This window comes from Bombus fervidus, chromosome 19, assembly GCF_041682495.2.
Source record: "Bombus fervidus isolate BK054 chromosome 19, iyBomFerv1, whole genome shotgun sequence".
Classification (NCBI taxonomy): Eukaryota; Metazoa; Arthropoda; class Insecta; order Hymenoptera; family Apidae; genus Bombus; species Bombus fervidus.
Window position 1 is genome coordinate 4,273,237 of NC_091535.2, and position 18,566 is coordinate 4,291,802.

The following is an 18,566-nucleotide window of genomic DNA, read 5'->3' on the forward strand; positions in this document are numbered from 1 at the left end:
AAAGTTTTCATCAATCTTTTATTTTTGCGATCATTTTGGAGAGTTTTCACATCGTTTTTACGTGCAACATATACCGAGCGTCACAGCGAATGTTATTTTGTGTTTCAAAATATATTCTACGTTTAACAAAGAGTTACCCCGTTGACTGTGGATTCGTTATTGAACCAAAGAACATTGTCATTAATATCTCGAGTGTCTAATCACCACGGTTATTTGTCAAACTCTGTAAAAATCATATTTATACCAGTAAATATAATCTCTATTGTACAACAACGATGGCTAGTCCGAATGAAGATTCGTTACACGCCCCTAAACCTAACTATAACCCGAGATATATATATATATATGTAATGTCGTAAATCTCAGGATAATTCAGGTAATCGATTCTGAAGTTTGAAAATCGAGTTTATTGTGAAAATACTTAAATGAAATACAGAAGTAAATAACAATTAATACCAATCTATAACAGTAAAAAGTAAATAACAAGTTCTGTGCAATATCTACCTGAAAATCGAAAATCGATTTTCAACGTCCTGAGCTACCGATCTTCTCCGTCAATCTTCAATGTTTTAAATAATTATCCTGTGATTTCGTCTATCTCTGATGTTGCTCTCTATCCGTCCGTTTGGGAAATGAGTGTCTCTCAAAATGGTTGTCCGCAAAACAAAACAAAGTCGCTCTGTCCGTGAAACAAAGAAAGTCGTGCTATCCGTAAACAGAGAGAGTCCCTATTACACGTGAACTCTAGGGAGTTTACATATATAGATATACATATATATGTGTGTGTGTATATCTCTATATATACATATATATATATATATATATGTCCTTATACCTAACTTGAGCTACTATTGCTGAAATTAAAATTGAGCCAGAACATTCTCAATTTTGACTTAATAAACGGTAAAACCATTAAGGAACTTTCTTCTAAAGCAATTAGAATACTTACTATGATATACAATGCCACATTAAGAATCAAATACTTTCTAATCAACTAGAATCTTGGCGGGGCAGGTAGTTACGCTCGTTCAGGCTTAGGAGTGAAGTACGACGCGTTGCGAGTTCGAATCCTCGCCCTGGTGATTATTTTCAAGGGATGAAAAACCAAAATCTCTCTTAGAGTAACACACAACAGGGCAAGCACAGCTTCCATGCTTTGTTTGCACGTGTTGTAGTACTTTCTGCGAGTGCTTGGTATTAGAGGTGCTGGGGAAGCACCTAGGTGCTGGGGAAGCACCCCAGGGCCCTGAGGATTACTCAAGGCAAAACTGGGTCCCGCCCGTGGAGGTTTTAGTCGGTAAAAATCCGGCACGCTTTGCTATTCTGTGCCTCCACCTGCCCACAGGGTAGTGAGGTGTCTATGAAGATTTCCTCCACGAAAATCAAAAAAAAAAAAATTTTTTTTTTTTTTTTTTTTTTTTTTTTTTTTTTTTAATATGAAAGGGGAGAGACGTTTAGCACTCCCCTAGACAAGGAGGAAACACATATATAAATGGTACTGTCGCTTTTCGGCGGCACTTACCAAATTTTTTTTGGCGGGACCGCGGAGGACTTCCGCTATCCTCCGGATGACGCAGGTACTCGCAGGACACGGAGTATTCGAAAAATACCTGCAGAAAATCGAAAAAGAGGTGACGAACACCTGTCACCACTGCGGAGAGTGCAAGGACACGGTCCAGCACACGCTGGAGTTTTGTCCGGCGTGGGAGGCCCCTCGTCGTATTCTGTCACTAGCGATTGGCGAGATTGGACCCCACGTCAGTTATGAAAACGATGCTGAGGGGCAACATGAGTTCCTCGTAGTTCGTTCCTATTGCGAAGGGGTAATGCTCGTAAAGGAGCGAACAGAGCGGGAGACAGTAAGAACATAATCACACAATCATAATCGAACAGTAAAATACTGTCGATTGTATAAACAATTTAAAGAGCACAAAGCAGAATAACGTGGATAGAATAACCTCATAAATAACGATTTCTTCATTATTATTTTCTAATGCATCAGTTAATTGATCAATTTCGTACAAGTATCTACAGTTTGATTTGAACTTGTTGCTCACAGTCAGACTGCGGATGTTTATGTCAATAAAATATGTCAAAATGTGCAAATAACGTATGCTGAATATGTGTTAATAATATGTCAACATATACGAGAGTATATAAATATATGCAACATATACAGAAAATATGTTATATTAATCTTATTGTTTAAATATAATAGTTAACAATTGCAATTTAAATTACAACAAGTTACGAGTATTTTTTCAAGATTATTGAGCATTAATTGATAACATTTATCGCTTAAGATCAGCTTATATATAAGCTGAGAATGAGCGTTCATCATCATAAGACGTAATCGAGATATATTTAAATTTGCTGCAATAGCATACTCTTCAACCTCATCCAATTCTTCAATTATCTGACCTCGAAAAATTTCATTAACTTTCTAAATTATTTGGAATTTAGTATTTCTTGCTAAAACTGCATTCCATTTTGATACAATTTTGACTGCACAAGTTCCAGGAATGCTTCTGAAATATTTATCAGTGTCGGTCGTTACACTTTCACCGATTCAGTGAAAGACATTCCAATTGTTTCTAGTTTCTTTACATTGTCCAAGAAAATCTCAAAGTGGTGAGAGGTGTACATGTTTGCTTGTTGCTGTCTGGCCGGTATAGTTGTGGTGATAGTGCGCTACTGCTCGTGTGTAGAATGGGACAGGTGTTCTATATACTGCGGGTCGCCGGTGTCGCTGCTGGGGTAGTACTGCTGCATTTTTTCTTCTCATTTCTTGGGTCGTGGAAGAAAAATCGGACTCCGGGCCCCGGAATTTAAACCCGGGTTCCGAACGTTAGTGTCGACGCCAGTTAGTATCGATTGCCGCCACAGTGGATTTTGATAAACATTAGATTTTGAATCAACAATTCATTCTGAAGAACATCCTGTGCTGTTTTAATTACTAGCACATCATTCGCACCGAAATATTTAACAACATTTTTAATATTTCCGAAATACCAGTGTGGTATAAAATATAGCTGTCTCAAGCCAAGTATCTCATCTCGTTGAAATTGGCAGGTGATAATAGAATGTTCTCTAGCATTCTACGATAACATTCGATCCAAAGTGGTGCTATTATAAATACTTTTTTAATAGAAGGTACTACATTATTTACTAATGGGAAATGTAAACGTACTTCTTCTTCACCTCTACATAATTCATCAATTATACACGTTAGATGCATCATGTTTGCATAAAATATTTCAGGTGTTTTCCAGATTTCATCATACCTACATCTGTTATCAACAATAACACTGTTTCTTCGTTATTATCTGACCATAGTATTCGTATTGCCTAATTTAAGCAGATGCGTAACTTGTTTGTTTTAATTCCTTAAAAAAAGATATATGGGAAACCGATATTTAATTCTCAAAGATTTTTCAATCATTAATTTAGCTATGTTTCGATCTATTTTATCTGTTGTCTCATCAACAAAAATCCACACATTGCTTTCAGCAATATCTTCTCTAATATTGTAAATCGCCAATTTACAACAATCACCAAGATAATTTTTACGTAACGTCGAATCATTTGGAATAATTTATGTATTTTCGTCCAGTCGCGGGGAGACGCGATCGTTCGATGTAGCGCGTCAACGGGAGTCGTAAATTCCCGTTACGATTGCACGAATCGACACCACGAGCAGGGCGATCCCCTTATTTCTTTTGGGACAATAGGGGTGATAGGTTTTTAATATAACTGGAATCCATAGTTATATAATATATATATATATTTATTTATTTATTTACACTAGCCTACAATAATTATTGCGTCGACGGAAATTGTTTGACTTCGTCGTGTCGGAAAGCACAGTAATTGATTAATCCGAAAATTGATCGATTTGATGGATAGAACGCTGAGAACTTGACTTTGATATGTATCGATGTTCGTTGAATTCGCAATTTTATCCGTTAGAGTTTAAGTTGTATGCGGTAGGATTTCTGAAGAAAGACTAACTGCCCTAGGATAAATTTCTTGTCCTCTCGGGGAGACGACCCCCTCCGCACTCGGATCACGCCGCAGCTCGCGCCGATCATCACGTATGCCGACTTCTTTGTGAAATTAAAGAACGGATCGAATCGACGTTTCTGGAACTCGCGGCCGGGCGGCAACCATGCGCTCGTCGATACATCGTATGCCCCGTCGGGAAGATGAGACGATTCGTGTATGACGCTAGAGGACCGCGAGAGACGGTTAGAAACACGATCCATATCAAGCTTCGCGACGTAACAGTTTGTTATACTTAGCTAAAAACTATCGTCATATCTCGTTATCAGAGCTTCACCAAGATATATTAATAACTATACATATCCATATAAAAGATGTTTTAAGATAATAAATATACAGATCTCCAATTTCGATAATTTTACAACATGCGGTAACGGGCATTATTCTGAATTGTTTCCTAGACATGTTACTGGCGATCGGCCTTAATTTTCGGCATACATATTTGCAAAAAACTGTCCGTGCTACTACAGTGAATTCTGCTTACAGTTGTGCGTCTGCGATAGAGTATGTATCAGTAATGGTTTCGGGCCGCCGGCCGCTTATCTCCTCTATATAAATGAGGGTCAAGCGAGCCCGTTAAAGACCCCGTGCACATCGTGCACATGCGAGGTCGTAAGAAACGTCGGTTACAACTTCTAATTCAGTTAAAGGTTGATATCATCAATATATTGAATTTCGGTTTGAACTAGTTTTTCAAACTCGGTTGAAGCGGCCTGCTGCAACGCTTCCGTAAAATAGTAATAAATTATATTGTTGTCTGTTACCTAAACCTATAGCCATATTTGTAAAAATTAACCCAAAAGTGAACATCGCACTTTTAAGTGAGTTATAACAAACATTTCTTGCAACCTCATATGTGCACGTTGTGTATGGGTCCCTTAAACACGCCCGACCCTCGTTTATAAACAGAAGATAAGCGTTCGGCGGCCAGCGACCAATATTGATGCCTACGTTGCCATGCACAACTATGGACAGAATTCATGTGTTGATACCAAAAATTTTTTGCGAAGATGTATCTCGGAAACTAAGGTCGAACGTCACCAACATGTATAGGAAAACGTTGCTCACAATAATTCCTCTCGCTACATATTAAAGAATCATCAAAATCGGGGAGCTTGAGTTCGATCTACACATTTATTATTGTTTTTCGATCGTTAGTATCTTCGAATTGTGAAAATTCCCAAATTCCCATATTATAACTCCCATATTATTTTATGCCTGAACTTTGCTTCTATGTCTACGAGAATACATATTTCAATGTTGTATCAACTACGACTTCTTCTTACAACGAATTTTGTCATATTTTCACATTAAACAATATTTCCGCAACTCGTGAAACATTGTTCTGTTATTGAATCGATCTAATTTTTCTACGTCTCCTGTTCTTTACTTTAAATATTTCGTATATTTTATTTGAGTGGTATTATATCTTACTGGCGACAGCAAATCGCGATATCTGATTTAATTGAATCTACAGGATGGTCTAAAAATTAGTCCTCACGATTTTTCAGGCACTTCCAATAGTCGTAATAGTCCAATAGCTTCCCATCAACTACAAATGCAATATTAAGAACTTAAACAAAATTTTACTTCAATGAGAAATCAAAATCACCTCCATTTTTTAAAATGGATTAATACACTTTTATATACGGCATTCAATGAATTTATAAATTCTTTACAAAAAAGTATTGGGTCGAAAAATGATTAGTGCAATTTTGTGCAACTTATCGTATAAAAGTTTTCTGTTCTTATGTTTCCCTTGTCTTTCATGAGATAAATTTTATAACATTAAAGCTAAAATATTTGTTAAATTAATGGTTTTCGGAACAAACTACCATAGTATCTTTTAATAGAAAATTAAAAGTGCATTGAATGAAGTTAAAAAAAATGCATTGTTCCATCTATGAAAAAATATAGGTGACCTGGACATTTCATGGAAGGAAAACTTGTTTTGAAATTGATAATACTATAATTTGTAGTAGATAGAAAGCTGATAAAATTTTATTCGAAATATATCTTTGTCCGACTATCGAAAGTGCCTAAAAAATTAGTAATGATTCGTTAAAAGAATAACACACGCACACGCACACGCACGCACGGACGCACGCACGCACGCACGCACGCACGCACGCACGCACGCACGCGCGCGCGCACACACACACACACACAGAGGGAGAGAGAGAGAGAGAGAGAGAGAGAGAGAGAGAGAGAGAGAGAGAGAGAGAGAGAGAGAGAGAGAGAGAGAGAGAGATGAGGGAGGGGGGAGAGCATGTATGTATGTATGTATGCATATGTTTATGTTGTTATCCTTTTAATGAGTCATTATTAATCCATACATTTGTATATACGATCACTTAATTCGAAAACTTGAGAAGATGATACACGAATTGAAAGACGTTAGCATCAGTTTTATGAACTTATCATAAATGTGTATGATATATGTAATATATTTCTACACATAGTTTCATAACAAAATATGTGTCAAATGTTGACAAAAGTGGACCCAAATCTAATGACCTCAACCTTGGCATATGTTGTCGAAGACATTTCCCTAAGTAATCTTCGGATATGTATGGTAAAGAAACACAGCAAGTGGTGCACGCTTGCTTCACTCGCTCGTAAAAATCTAGTCCACTCCAATAACAAATCCACACATAGGCAAAACGGGCGAGCGGGGAATTATTAAGAAAGATGTTTCTTGACCGAAAGTAGAGTCACTTTTCTCGTATGTGGAATTGGTATTGGGTTGGACTAGACTTTTACGAGCAAACGGAGCTCGCGTAGCAAATGGGGCAATGCGTGCGATGTTTCTTTAAAATAACAACTGGGAGATAAATGCGACTATCGCGTCAGCTACGTCCGTGTTCACATATACATACTGGCATATGTATAGGCAGACTGCAATGTACTTAGTAGTACATATTTCTATATTTTTGTAAATAACTCTTTGAGGAATATCTAGCGATGACTAAAACCTTCTGAAAGTAGCATATATCAAGGTCAAAATCATTGGATCTGGCTCTCCTTTTGTCAATATATTTACTAACCGTTTGAATCCCAAGCAACACGATCACGCTGTTTAGATTTTGTGTCGAAATTTTTGTATTTTTGTATTTTGTATTTTAGTATTTTGTATTTTATTGTTACCTTCTCAATAATTTTTATTGAACAAAACTTAAAGTATTCATAAACTAATAATACGTATATATAATAATATAGATGTATTTTATAAAAATAACAAATATGACGAACGCTTTTGTTTTTTCAAAGACCCCTAGGACTCAAACTGTTAAATACGCTAAACATATGCAAAATATGCAACATAAAAAATACATTTCTGTAATAGTCTAGCGACAAAATAAATTTTACGTACTTATATCCTATTGAAATATGCATTTGCATAAACATCCGCATAAACGTTACAATTGCTAAACCAGTCTTTTCCAGAAATTATAAAACTCAACTTATCAACTAATCAACTATTATAATACCTGAAACAACTCTAAACAACCAATTAAAAAGAGTAACCATCTTCGCTATTACAAATTTTATATTCTACGATATTGATCTCGCACAACATGACGTTTGAATACTATGTATAAATGTATTCATAGCTCATGAATTCATTGAAAAATAAACGTCTGATCAACCATGCATCCGCTGATCGTGATACGGACACATGTTCTCCTTCACTACTTGTACATTCTTCTAATCGCTAGGTATAGACGATATCTACTTATAATGAAACCTATATGTATCAACAAGTGCAAAAATTAATCATTTTTCGGTGCATTAATCATCATAATAACGATATAAGATAGAAGAATTTTCTATTTGTTGAAAGTGATTTATTATAAATATTTATATTGTACATTATGCATAGATATATACATATATATATATTTCCCATTTCAGAAATTTTTTAACTAATTAAATATTTATTACTCAGTGATATAATATATTATAAATATTAATACATATTCTTTTATAAAAATTAAGATTCGATCTGTTTTCCATAAATAATCATTTAATAAAAATTCTCTTTTATATATAACCGATAATTAAATAATAAAAATATTATAAACATTTCAACTTTTCCTAATATAAAATTCAACAGAAGTATTCGGGGAACTAAAAACTGGGGCGTGCTTACCAATTTCAATTACCTTGAAATATGTTGTCAATACTGAACAATTTTTCCCTGTACATATAAATACCACCGCTAGGCTTTAATTTTCAGGTTATAAAGCAAGTTATATTTAATATTATATGTATTATTTAACAATTCATTTTATAAATTTTTATTCTCCAAACAATTTTTCAATGATAAGGAGTATATTTGTTACATGTACATGACCAAATGTAGATTATAATAAAGTTCAATATTCCATATATCAATCAATTCATCGAAAATTGTTTTATGTTAATGTTACCGGCCGTCTAATAGTGTTTGGGTACTATTCTAGGCCAATTTACATATATAGCATTAATTTTTATTTTCTATTTAGACAATATTAAGAAATTATCTCTCTCGTAATCTAAGTTTAGATAGAATGAAGCGTAATCCTAACCTAAATTGAATTGAAGTTTTGTACGAATATTTTGGAAAAGAAAGCCGAGTGATGCGGCGGTTATGTGGATAAGGAAAAAGTTTTTCAGAATGTTGACCTTGACAACATATGTTTAAGGTCATTGGAATAGGTGAAATCGCCCCTAATCTCAATAATTACCAATTGAATTGCCTAGAATTCCTAAATAATTAAAACATTTTACTAATTCTCCATTTTACATATATATCATCATTAAATAACAAAGATGTTAAAATGTAATATTAAGATTGCTCTGTCTAGAACTTTGGAATAATTTAATTGGTTTTCCATTTTTATCGTCAAAATGAAATTTTCGTACTTTTCTATTATCTTTTCTGTAAATATGATTCCATTTTTTAATGTACTTGTACTTATTCAAAATAAACTATTTAAAAATTACTCACACGATATAGATAATTAATCTAATTGGCTTTACAACAAATATTAATCTATATCACTAATGTTTTCACTTATTATTAGTATTTTCATTATATTTATTCTCTTTATTTCGTTAGTCTTAGTGCTTACATAAGCAACTCCAAATAAGGTGATACCACTGTACGCCTTTAAAAACAGCACAACAAATAGTCAAATACAAATAGTCAAATCCCATTTCTTGTTAAATTCGATTTGATAGACATTCTCTTTCTCTGCCTAGGAAGAATGGCATCCAATTATTATCTTAGAAAAAAATAGATAATATATTGTTCAAATATTATTTATTAATAAATCCAAATCTCTTCTTTAATGTGTTAAACTCATACAACCACACGCTACATGTTTTATGGAATAACTTGATAAGATAACTTTTATTACTAGTAAAAATAAAGGAACGTAAATCAAAAACAAAAATTACAAAAACTATCTTCCGCTACTCAAACTATTTCAAACAAACCTAAGAAACTATTTTACAAGGAAATAAGTGAAACATTTCCTCTGATACATTAGCATTAATCCATGATTCTTTCCCTAGATATAAATATTATTATCATTTTTTAACTGAAAAAGAACAAATGTTGCTTCATTTGAAGTATTTTTATATTGATATTAAGAAATTTCAAAAGCTTTTCGAAAAACGGAATAAATGCTTCCAAGAACGCTTTTTTAGTATTATCTTATTACAGAACAATATTCAACCATGTCAAACAAGTGCAAGAAATTACTTTACAAAGCAATCAACGAAAACATTCTTCTGGCATGTGAATCTATGGCTCTTTCCCTGCATAAAGTCAACAGGAGTGACTAATGTAACTAATAATAATGTGATTATTACATTTAGATGAGGTCAGTTGTCGTTCAAGAATGAGTCGTGCCAATTGTACTATCCGCTTCTCTCTACTTAGTCACAGAACATTCCAAGCTTCGTTTAATACTGCAACAGTAGGTTGCAGATATAAACATCATACGTACGCACTTGACATTGCCAGCAGCGACAACCGTGACACGTTAATGCGACTAGCTGTCAGGACAGGCCGCGCTCACCTTTTGCGTTGTTGCGTAACCGTACACGATAGACGGAGCTAATTGCACAAGGACCTCGAGGCGCTCTTACACCGCGCGTGTCTGCGCACCGCATTACGTCGTAAAGTGCACACGGTTATTTCACAACGTCCTTGTAACCTTGAAACGCGATGCCAATGCCGACTGTTTGCCGTTAACAGCGTATTCCGGAGCAAGAGTTGCGTAACAGGTATTAACAACGATTAGCATGAATAATAGTCGAAGCTGTTCTCCGATATTTACAAAATTTCTTTAAGCTATTACATTTAGATCACGTAACATAATCAAATGGCTAGTAATTTGTAAAATAATTTTAATAATTATTTACAAAATGCTTAAAATATGTTATGAACATCGTCATTCTGAACAATTTTACTCAATACATGTTACAATTACTCGGCTCAAATTTCCAAACTATATGCAAAAATATCTTTATCTCTATGTACTTTTAATACTAGGTATTTTTTTTTAATTTTCACTTAAATTATCAGTAAGTAATCAGTATAAGTAAGAAATCAGTATATTAGAATTTATAATTGCTAAATTTATTGATCCATATTATAATTAATATTATGTAACTAGAAATATTTCTACCAGTATACCGAAAAATCCAATTATTTGATTATAAGAACTATATTACCGTCGAAATAAAACTTCTGCAATATAACAAACATAATGTAGTTTACGAGTACCGTACATCTTGTCTGTCTGTTCGTCACGTACATATGTATTAATAATTGGAATCGACAGATATTTATACATGTATACATATACGCATATATATTTACCACGCGCAACCTATTGATAGTCTTAATTTTGAGCTATACACAAAAGTATTTACGATACATTTACAAAATGGAATGATAAAAATTAAGCCACGCCAGCTTTACTGGCCAGCGTGGGCCGAGTATTACTCTACCATTTAACTACATCTATAACCCATTGATTTTTCTATTTTTATTTATATTAAAGGTGATTACACCAATGAGTTAAGTTTAGGGTGAGCTATATAAAGATGTGGTCGTTGCGAAGCGATCGCCAGAGTGAAATGTAATAGAAAGTAAATTTAATTGTGGCTTTTGTGAATATCTTGGAACGTAAGAGCAACCGATGGTAATATGTATAGAGAAAAATTATCCAAAATGGTGACCTGAATCACATATTCCAAGGTTATCGAAATCAAGGAGGAGCACTTCTCAACAATTTCTGTTTTATATAATTTTATCGATTTAGGTATGATCCATTTAGTTCTATTTCTATCATTATATTCGTGCATAATTCAATAAACTAATATAAAACAAAAAAAAATTATGCGTCTATTATTTCTTTATAAAACGAAAGAAACATTTCGGACAACCTAATAATTCACATAATTTTGATTGATGCAGAAACAAGCGATAAGCATCGAAGGATGTAAGAATCTTTAGGTTTATTACAATCACAAGTCAAAAGTCGTGAAAAATTGCGATTCTCATCATAGCAACGTTAACCGATTATGATGAAATTTTCAGCATGTATATAACTGACATAAATCTGCAAAACATATTATTTAAATTTTTATAAAAGACTGATGGTAACGTATGTAGGAAAAAGTTGTTCAGAGTGTTGACCCTGATGACATATTTCAAGGTCATTGAAATCAGCGACGTCGTCCGCTTTGTAAATAATTACTAAAGTAGCCTTTCCTATTCTCTTCGTGATTCCGACCAATTGCAATTTCTTCAAAATTTTTTTATACGTCATCTAATAACTAATTCTTCTATCACTTGAAAAATCTCACGTCGTTTGATCCTATATTTTAATAGTTATTCTGTTTTAAAGGATATTCGAATGCGTCTGTGCGCCAATATATAATTTGGGCAAACGTTTGTCATACAATTTATTTTGCGAAACTGCGATTATTGATTTGAAAAAGAAATAAAAAGATATCGCGTGGACTATTAGGTGATTTGATCGCGATGTGCAAAGTGCCATCAATTTGGTGACAGAAGATTAAATGGACGATTCGACCACTGCTAGAGGTCTATTTATGGATATTCTCTGTTCGCCTTCTTCATACGAATTGATAACTGCACTTAGGGTGATAGGATAATTGCCCAGAATAATTGGCACTTATTATAGGTAACTGTTCGAGATACCTTGGCAGGTAGAGAACGATTGTTGATAATTGGATTAGTGGTTATGATAGAACGAGGAAAGACATATAGAGAAATAAATACGACAATGAATGCGATTAGGGTCTAATACCAGAATCCCGAACAGGTATTGTATTCTTCCTCGTTTCCTGCCATCCCTCCCCATTTAAAAACTAACTTTTCTGGCTGTATCTTACAAAATGTCTGTCATTTGGAATTTGAACAAAATTTTTTGATGAAGATTTTCTTTTTAAAACTTGAGAAACGGAGCTTCCGAATAAACTAAACTAATATTTTTAGTTGTCACTATTGCTTTAACTTTTTTACGAGATAATGTAGCATACAATGTAGAAAAATATTCTTAGTTTAGGCTTCCAATTGTTATTTCTTACTGCTTTTAAAATTCTGTTAATCTTCTTGAAATTAACTTCCTTCTGCTTTTAGTTCTTAAATACAAATTAAAAAAATAGATATTTAAAAACAATTTGAGTTTCACAGATAGAAAACCATATTTGAAAGTCGATAATGAATAATGAATAAGTTCATGACAAAACTTATAAAACGACTTAATAGTTCAATCCTTCATGATTTAAAAATTTGATGATAGAAATTAACCAGCAATTCCAATATACTTGTATATCGAAAATTTTTGAAAACAAAAAGTTTATAAATATTGCAAACTTTAATTATACATTAATCATCTTTTCTTTTTCAGATTTTATCAATAATAATAAATGCAAGAAACAATTTTTATATTATCCTTGTCGCTATAGTGGTGGCAGTAAAGTATAAAAGATCAAAATACTTAGGAAATTTCTGATATTCGAGAATTAATTGAACGCAATTGAGAATGACTAAAACGGATTTAATTAAGACAATCATATTACTTATTGAAAAATCATATTTGCGATATATTGTGAAAAGATAAATAAGTTGATGTATAGAAAGAAACAAAATTTTATTAAAAGAAAAAGAACTTGGCCGACGAAATCGCACGAAGTTTAATCCTTAAATAACTTTTTCAATTTATGGATTGAATCTCTTTTCCTTCTAATTATCTTTTACGTTTTTAACTCGAATATTAACTATTATTTTAGAAAATATTTACTCTTAATTTCCATTTTATAAAATATCATTATAACAATAATTAATAACAGAATAGAATTTGAACATATTTAGTTGAGAATCAGCCTAGTACCTACACGCGTATGATAAATCAAATTTATATTATATTATATATTACTTTATAATATTAATGTTATTAATATCATTACATATTATTATATAATTATTGTAAATATTATTTTGTATTATATATAATATTATTTATAATTATTATTTTTATTGTGTTTAAAAAAGTGACTTTTTACATGTTTCCTATATCAAAGTTTTCGTGAAAAAGATTTTTCGTTCTATGCCGTTTACTTTTTAGTATAATAGTGTAAAAGTAATATTAAGTCCATATCTTGTCTGGAGACTTTTACAACTTTGATTTACTTTCCTGTAAAAATTGAAAAGTATGGCTTAATACATTCTGGCTTCGAGGTCCAGGTATATGGGGTGCAATTCTGATTAACAATAAAGTGTCAACACATCATCGATGATCTGAATTAAATTAAATTAGAATATAAGAGGATGAAAGCTCAACGAATTTAATATTTTTCTGTAATCGAATATTTTAACTCAACTTTTCAGGACAGGTTTTAACATACTATGAAAAACAATAGGGGAATCTTCAAATCACTAGTAATATTACTATTTCCTAGTATAATATTAACCTTCGTTACATTTACTTTCAGAATTTCCTAAGCTATATATTTCCATACATTTCTAAATTAATAGCCAATGATCAGAATAATTATACAATTAATAAACACGGTATTGCAATTTGAAATATAAGAAACAGATAGAAATTCTCGCATTACGAGGTTTAAATTATCTTATATATATAGTATAAGTTCGCATATTAGCTACACCACATGCTCTATGTAATCTCCTACAACTTTGCTCTTCGGATACATGGTAATCTCTATTTAACAGACACGCCTCGACATCGTATGTCCTCATGCAAGATAGCGCGGCTACACAAAGCCAGTGCAAAATATTTAAATGTTCTTCGCCCTTTTGAAAAGCACAATAGAAATGTACATAAAGGATGTTATACAGATGACAAGTGCAAACGGTCTAAACGATAAAAAATTTAAGGGAAAAAAAATTATTAATTAATAAAAATTGTATTAATGAGAAAAACGTATATCTTAAATTTTATGATTATGATTGTGGCGGCACTCGACCACGGAACTTTCCAACGGCTTCGCGACACAAAGCGCTATAAAAGCGTAAGGCCAACATGCCTACTGTACTATCGATATCCCTATGGTTCTTTCGCCGAATATTCGGAAGAATGCATACGCGGCAACCGTCGCAGCATCTAATAAACGCGTGTGTAGTAGGGATATGGAGGGGCAACAAAGAAAAGAATCCGTTTGGCTTCGAACAAAAGATTCATTCTGCCCCGAACTGCGAACTGCGAAAGGTTCAGCGTCATAGCGAAGCAAACACAATTCGAGATACGGGATTATTAACTCTTGATTGTTAATCGTTGATCGTTGATAGTTAATCGTTAATAAATTTTCCTTTTTTATATATATCTTTTATATTTTATATCTCCGTTACTTTTAATGATATGCAAAAATACCAAAGGAATAAACCGTTCAATTCGAAAAATGTTATAATAAATAAACAATATTCTCAAGGTCATATCCTTCGAGATTACAATCCCATCAATGTTCTCTTTTAACGGCACTGCACATTTCCATCATCGTGAAATAATAGCTGAAACCGAAACCAATCCAATGATCTGTAACACTATGGCCCTAATGTGGCCCTGAATACGAAAAATTAAAAAATGTTTCCTAATAGATGCGAATAATAAAACAACTACAATACAGAGATTACCGACGGAAAGTTTATCGTAACAAGTGTTCAAAATTATTTCCGTTAAGTTCTAATCACTTGCTAATTTGATTGCGAAATAAGCATCGTCCATTTGCGAGAATTTTTTCTGTTACAGAAGCACAAGCTCATATCTTCACGTGTTTTGAACTTTCTCGAAAAAGTCTTCTCTCTAATAAACCTCACAAAAGGGATTCAGGCATTGCAATACGAGAGTTAAATTAATTTCCATTTTGTTAAACTGGCTTGTGTAAATACGAATTCTGTAAAGTGTCTCATCGTATCTCAATTGCTTTCCTTGTTCTTTGTTCTTACATTCGACATATTCACAGCAGAGCGATCCAAAGTCAAGTAATAGTAATATTAATTTGTAGAAAATGATCGTTAATAAATTTTGAAGTGCGATATAGAAAAAGATATTTAATGCATTAAAAATGAAAATTACCGAACGAAATAGAGAAAATATTTCGATATTTGTAAGAATATGAACAATTTCATTGTAATTCCTCAATAACTCCTCGCGAAAAAAAAGTCGAATGCAATCTTAAATTAAAAAAAAATTACATGGTAATTACATTTCAGGTAAGCATAATCCAAGATAAGGTTATTTAAAAACTTCTGCTACGAAGCTTCAGGAGTTCGTAAGAACATGAAATCGTCGGGTGAAAGCGCGATGTTCGCTTTCTCAATAATCGTCTTTCTTTTATTGTGACATCAAATTTGAAGTCCTTCGACGGCAACCAAACCGCTCTGTCTTCTCGCCTAAAATTATACTTCTAGCTCATCGATGGCGAGTGACATTTCATTGTAGCAGTAAGCGTACATGTTACACTGTTGCCATTCTCATATATTTTCGCGAGCGTGGGTTTCGAGTTAAGTGCATAATTCTGTATTGTGACGATTCGTTCGCCTGAGAAGAATATTCTTGACAAGAATGTACTATCCCGAGCTAATTTCTCTATCATTCAACTGCAACAATTTATCTCTGGATAAAATCACTTTTTGTTATTTCTTGCTGTAAAGGAATGTGATATGGACGTATCCTATTACTAAGTAAAATAAAAACCTTGAAACTGAAGATTTTCTGACACCATTATCTCTATTTATTTTTCTAGTAGATAAGTGTAGATTTACAGTAATTACTGTCAAACCTTAATAGCATTATTAATCACCGAACGTGTTCTTTTTTATTTTGATAATTTGCAAGAGTCTCTCTAAGTATGTCTAGGTAATTTTTTTAGGTATAGTTGGAATTCACCTAGTACTAACGTTACATACATCCAACTGTACTCGAAACTCGCTCAAATGAATCTGCACAATACCGAAAATTGACTAACCTCTGATCATTATCCTGAGGTTGCCATAATTTAGCATCAATAACGTTCATTTATACCGAATGTAAACGTGGTTATGTTATGTTCCTTTCGCTAATAACCGCTTTGATACGACGCTTAATAGCAATACTGGATTAATACATTTGGAATTACATATGGGATGGATTAATACATTTCTGAATTTTGTATATTCACCGTTACGTGAAGGTCATATTATAAGGTCAAATATAAGGTTTCAATTTCAGCTATTACGAGATGATGATAGAAATATGTAATCCCATTAAGAGAAACATTTATGAGATTGCAGTTTCAAAAAATATAACCTCGAGAAAATTTTTTGTTTACCATAACATTCTTCGAACTAAACAGTTATTTGGCACTTTTCATTCCTTTGGCACTTTTGCATATCATTAAAAGTAACGAAGATGTTGTTTTGTAACAGAGTTAACTACATATCCATATCATAACATAATAACTGTAATTACCAATTAACACTGAATTTTTTTATTAAAAAAAATAAAAGCGAAAAATGAAAAGCTGTATTATAAAGATTCGTAATTGAAACATTTAGCAAATCTTTTATTAAACAACTGATGAATAAATTGCTTTTAACTGATGAACATCACTGTTCCACAACAAAATAATGAACAGCAATAGAATAACGTATTAATCTTGCAAATCGTTTGATAAGAAGATTATGATTTATTGAAGCGTATTAAAATCTCCAGAGGCAGCATCAGTAATCTACCAATGAATAAGCATTGGTGGATAGCTCCATACTCATGACAAGCTCCATATACATTAAACAATCACATATGTATTTTGAATACATATTCACAGACTACAAAAATATAGAATATTTGAAAAATCTAGATAAAGAGAATGCTTTCAATTTTAAATTTAAGTAGAATAATATGTATCAACTTTTTAAAAATAGTTAAAATGATATTTTTGATCATGTGGATGTTTTTACATATTTCTGTTCATAAAGACAAAATTTGTTGGAATTTATATAAGATAAATATAATTGCAAAAGTATGTCTTAAGACATTAGCAAGAAGATTAGTAATTCTTTTTTTTTTTTTTTTTTTTTTTTTTTAAGAAGATTGTATGTATTGCTTTAACGTACGGATGTATATTGTTGAGGTTGACTGACAGAGGAACGAGTGGATGAATTTGTAATAGAAAAATATATTGAAACAAGTATAAGTACAGGTGTAGTGTATGAGGTCAAGATCAAATAAATTGTTATCATTATTTATTAATTTAATATATGATATTGTTAAGACTGACAGATAGAGGAACGAGTGGATGAATTTGTAATAGAAAAATATATTGAAATAAGCACAGATATAAGTATAAATATAGATACAGGTATAATAATATACGCTGATCCAGATCCTCACTCTTACAGTGTTACAATACAATAGGAAGAAGAGCGATAGGAAGCACGTTCATATATTTATAGCAAAAGACATTACCAAAAAGTTAACTTTGTAGCTTTAGCTGAAGGCTATAAGAAACAGCAATAGAAATCTACTTGTAGCTCTTTTGTTTCTAGATCTTATGATCCAAAACAAAATTTATATTCAAGGGCACAATAATATGGACTTCCCCTTATTTAGAATTTTTTGTCTCACTAAATTCTATTCTCTTCGTAACAGCGGTCTACAGGTCATGAATATACAAAAAAAAAGGTGCAGAATTTTTCTTAAGGTAATTACTTCAACATTTATAATAATCGAATATTTGTAATAATGTGTATACGGTTTAGAGTATTTAGACGAAATAAATATTTATTTTTTGTGTATCAGATATGCAACGTAATGTCTGCATTTCTTCCAAGCTGATAAGCACAATAGGTACTTTCTACACTTCTATATAAAAGTGTATATAAATGTTAGAAATATATATCTGTTATGCTCGGACATATTGTGAATACGGGCATCGATTAAACTCCTATCTTTCTTCCTTTTAGTATGAATCACAAA

The 18,566-nt window shown here is 32.4% G+C and overlaps 1 protein-coding gene and 1 non-coding gene across 2 annotated transcripts in view; one reads left to right on the forward strand and one right to left on the reverse strand.

The window, feature by feature from the left end:
* Positions 1 to 18,566, reverse strand: part of Cap (Cbl-associated protein) — a 491,821-nt gene that overhangs the window by 459,351 nt on the left and 13,904 nt on the right. The gene's annotated exons all lie outside the window — the stretch shown is intronic.
* LOC139996982 (U6atac minor spliceosomal RNA) lies at positions 1,430 to 1,533 on the forward strand. Its single transcript, XR_011802475.1, has one exon. It is a non-coding gene; the product is annotated as a U6atac minor spliceosomal RNA (small nuclear RNA).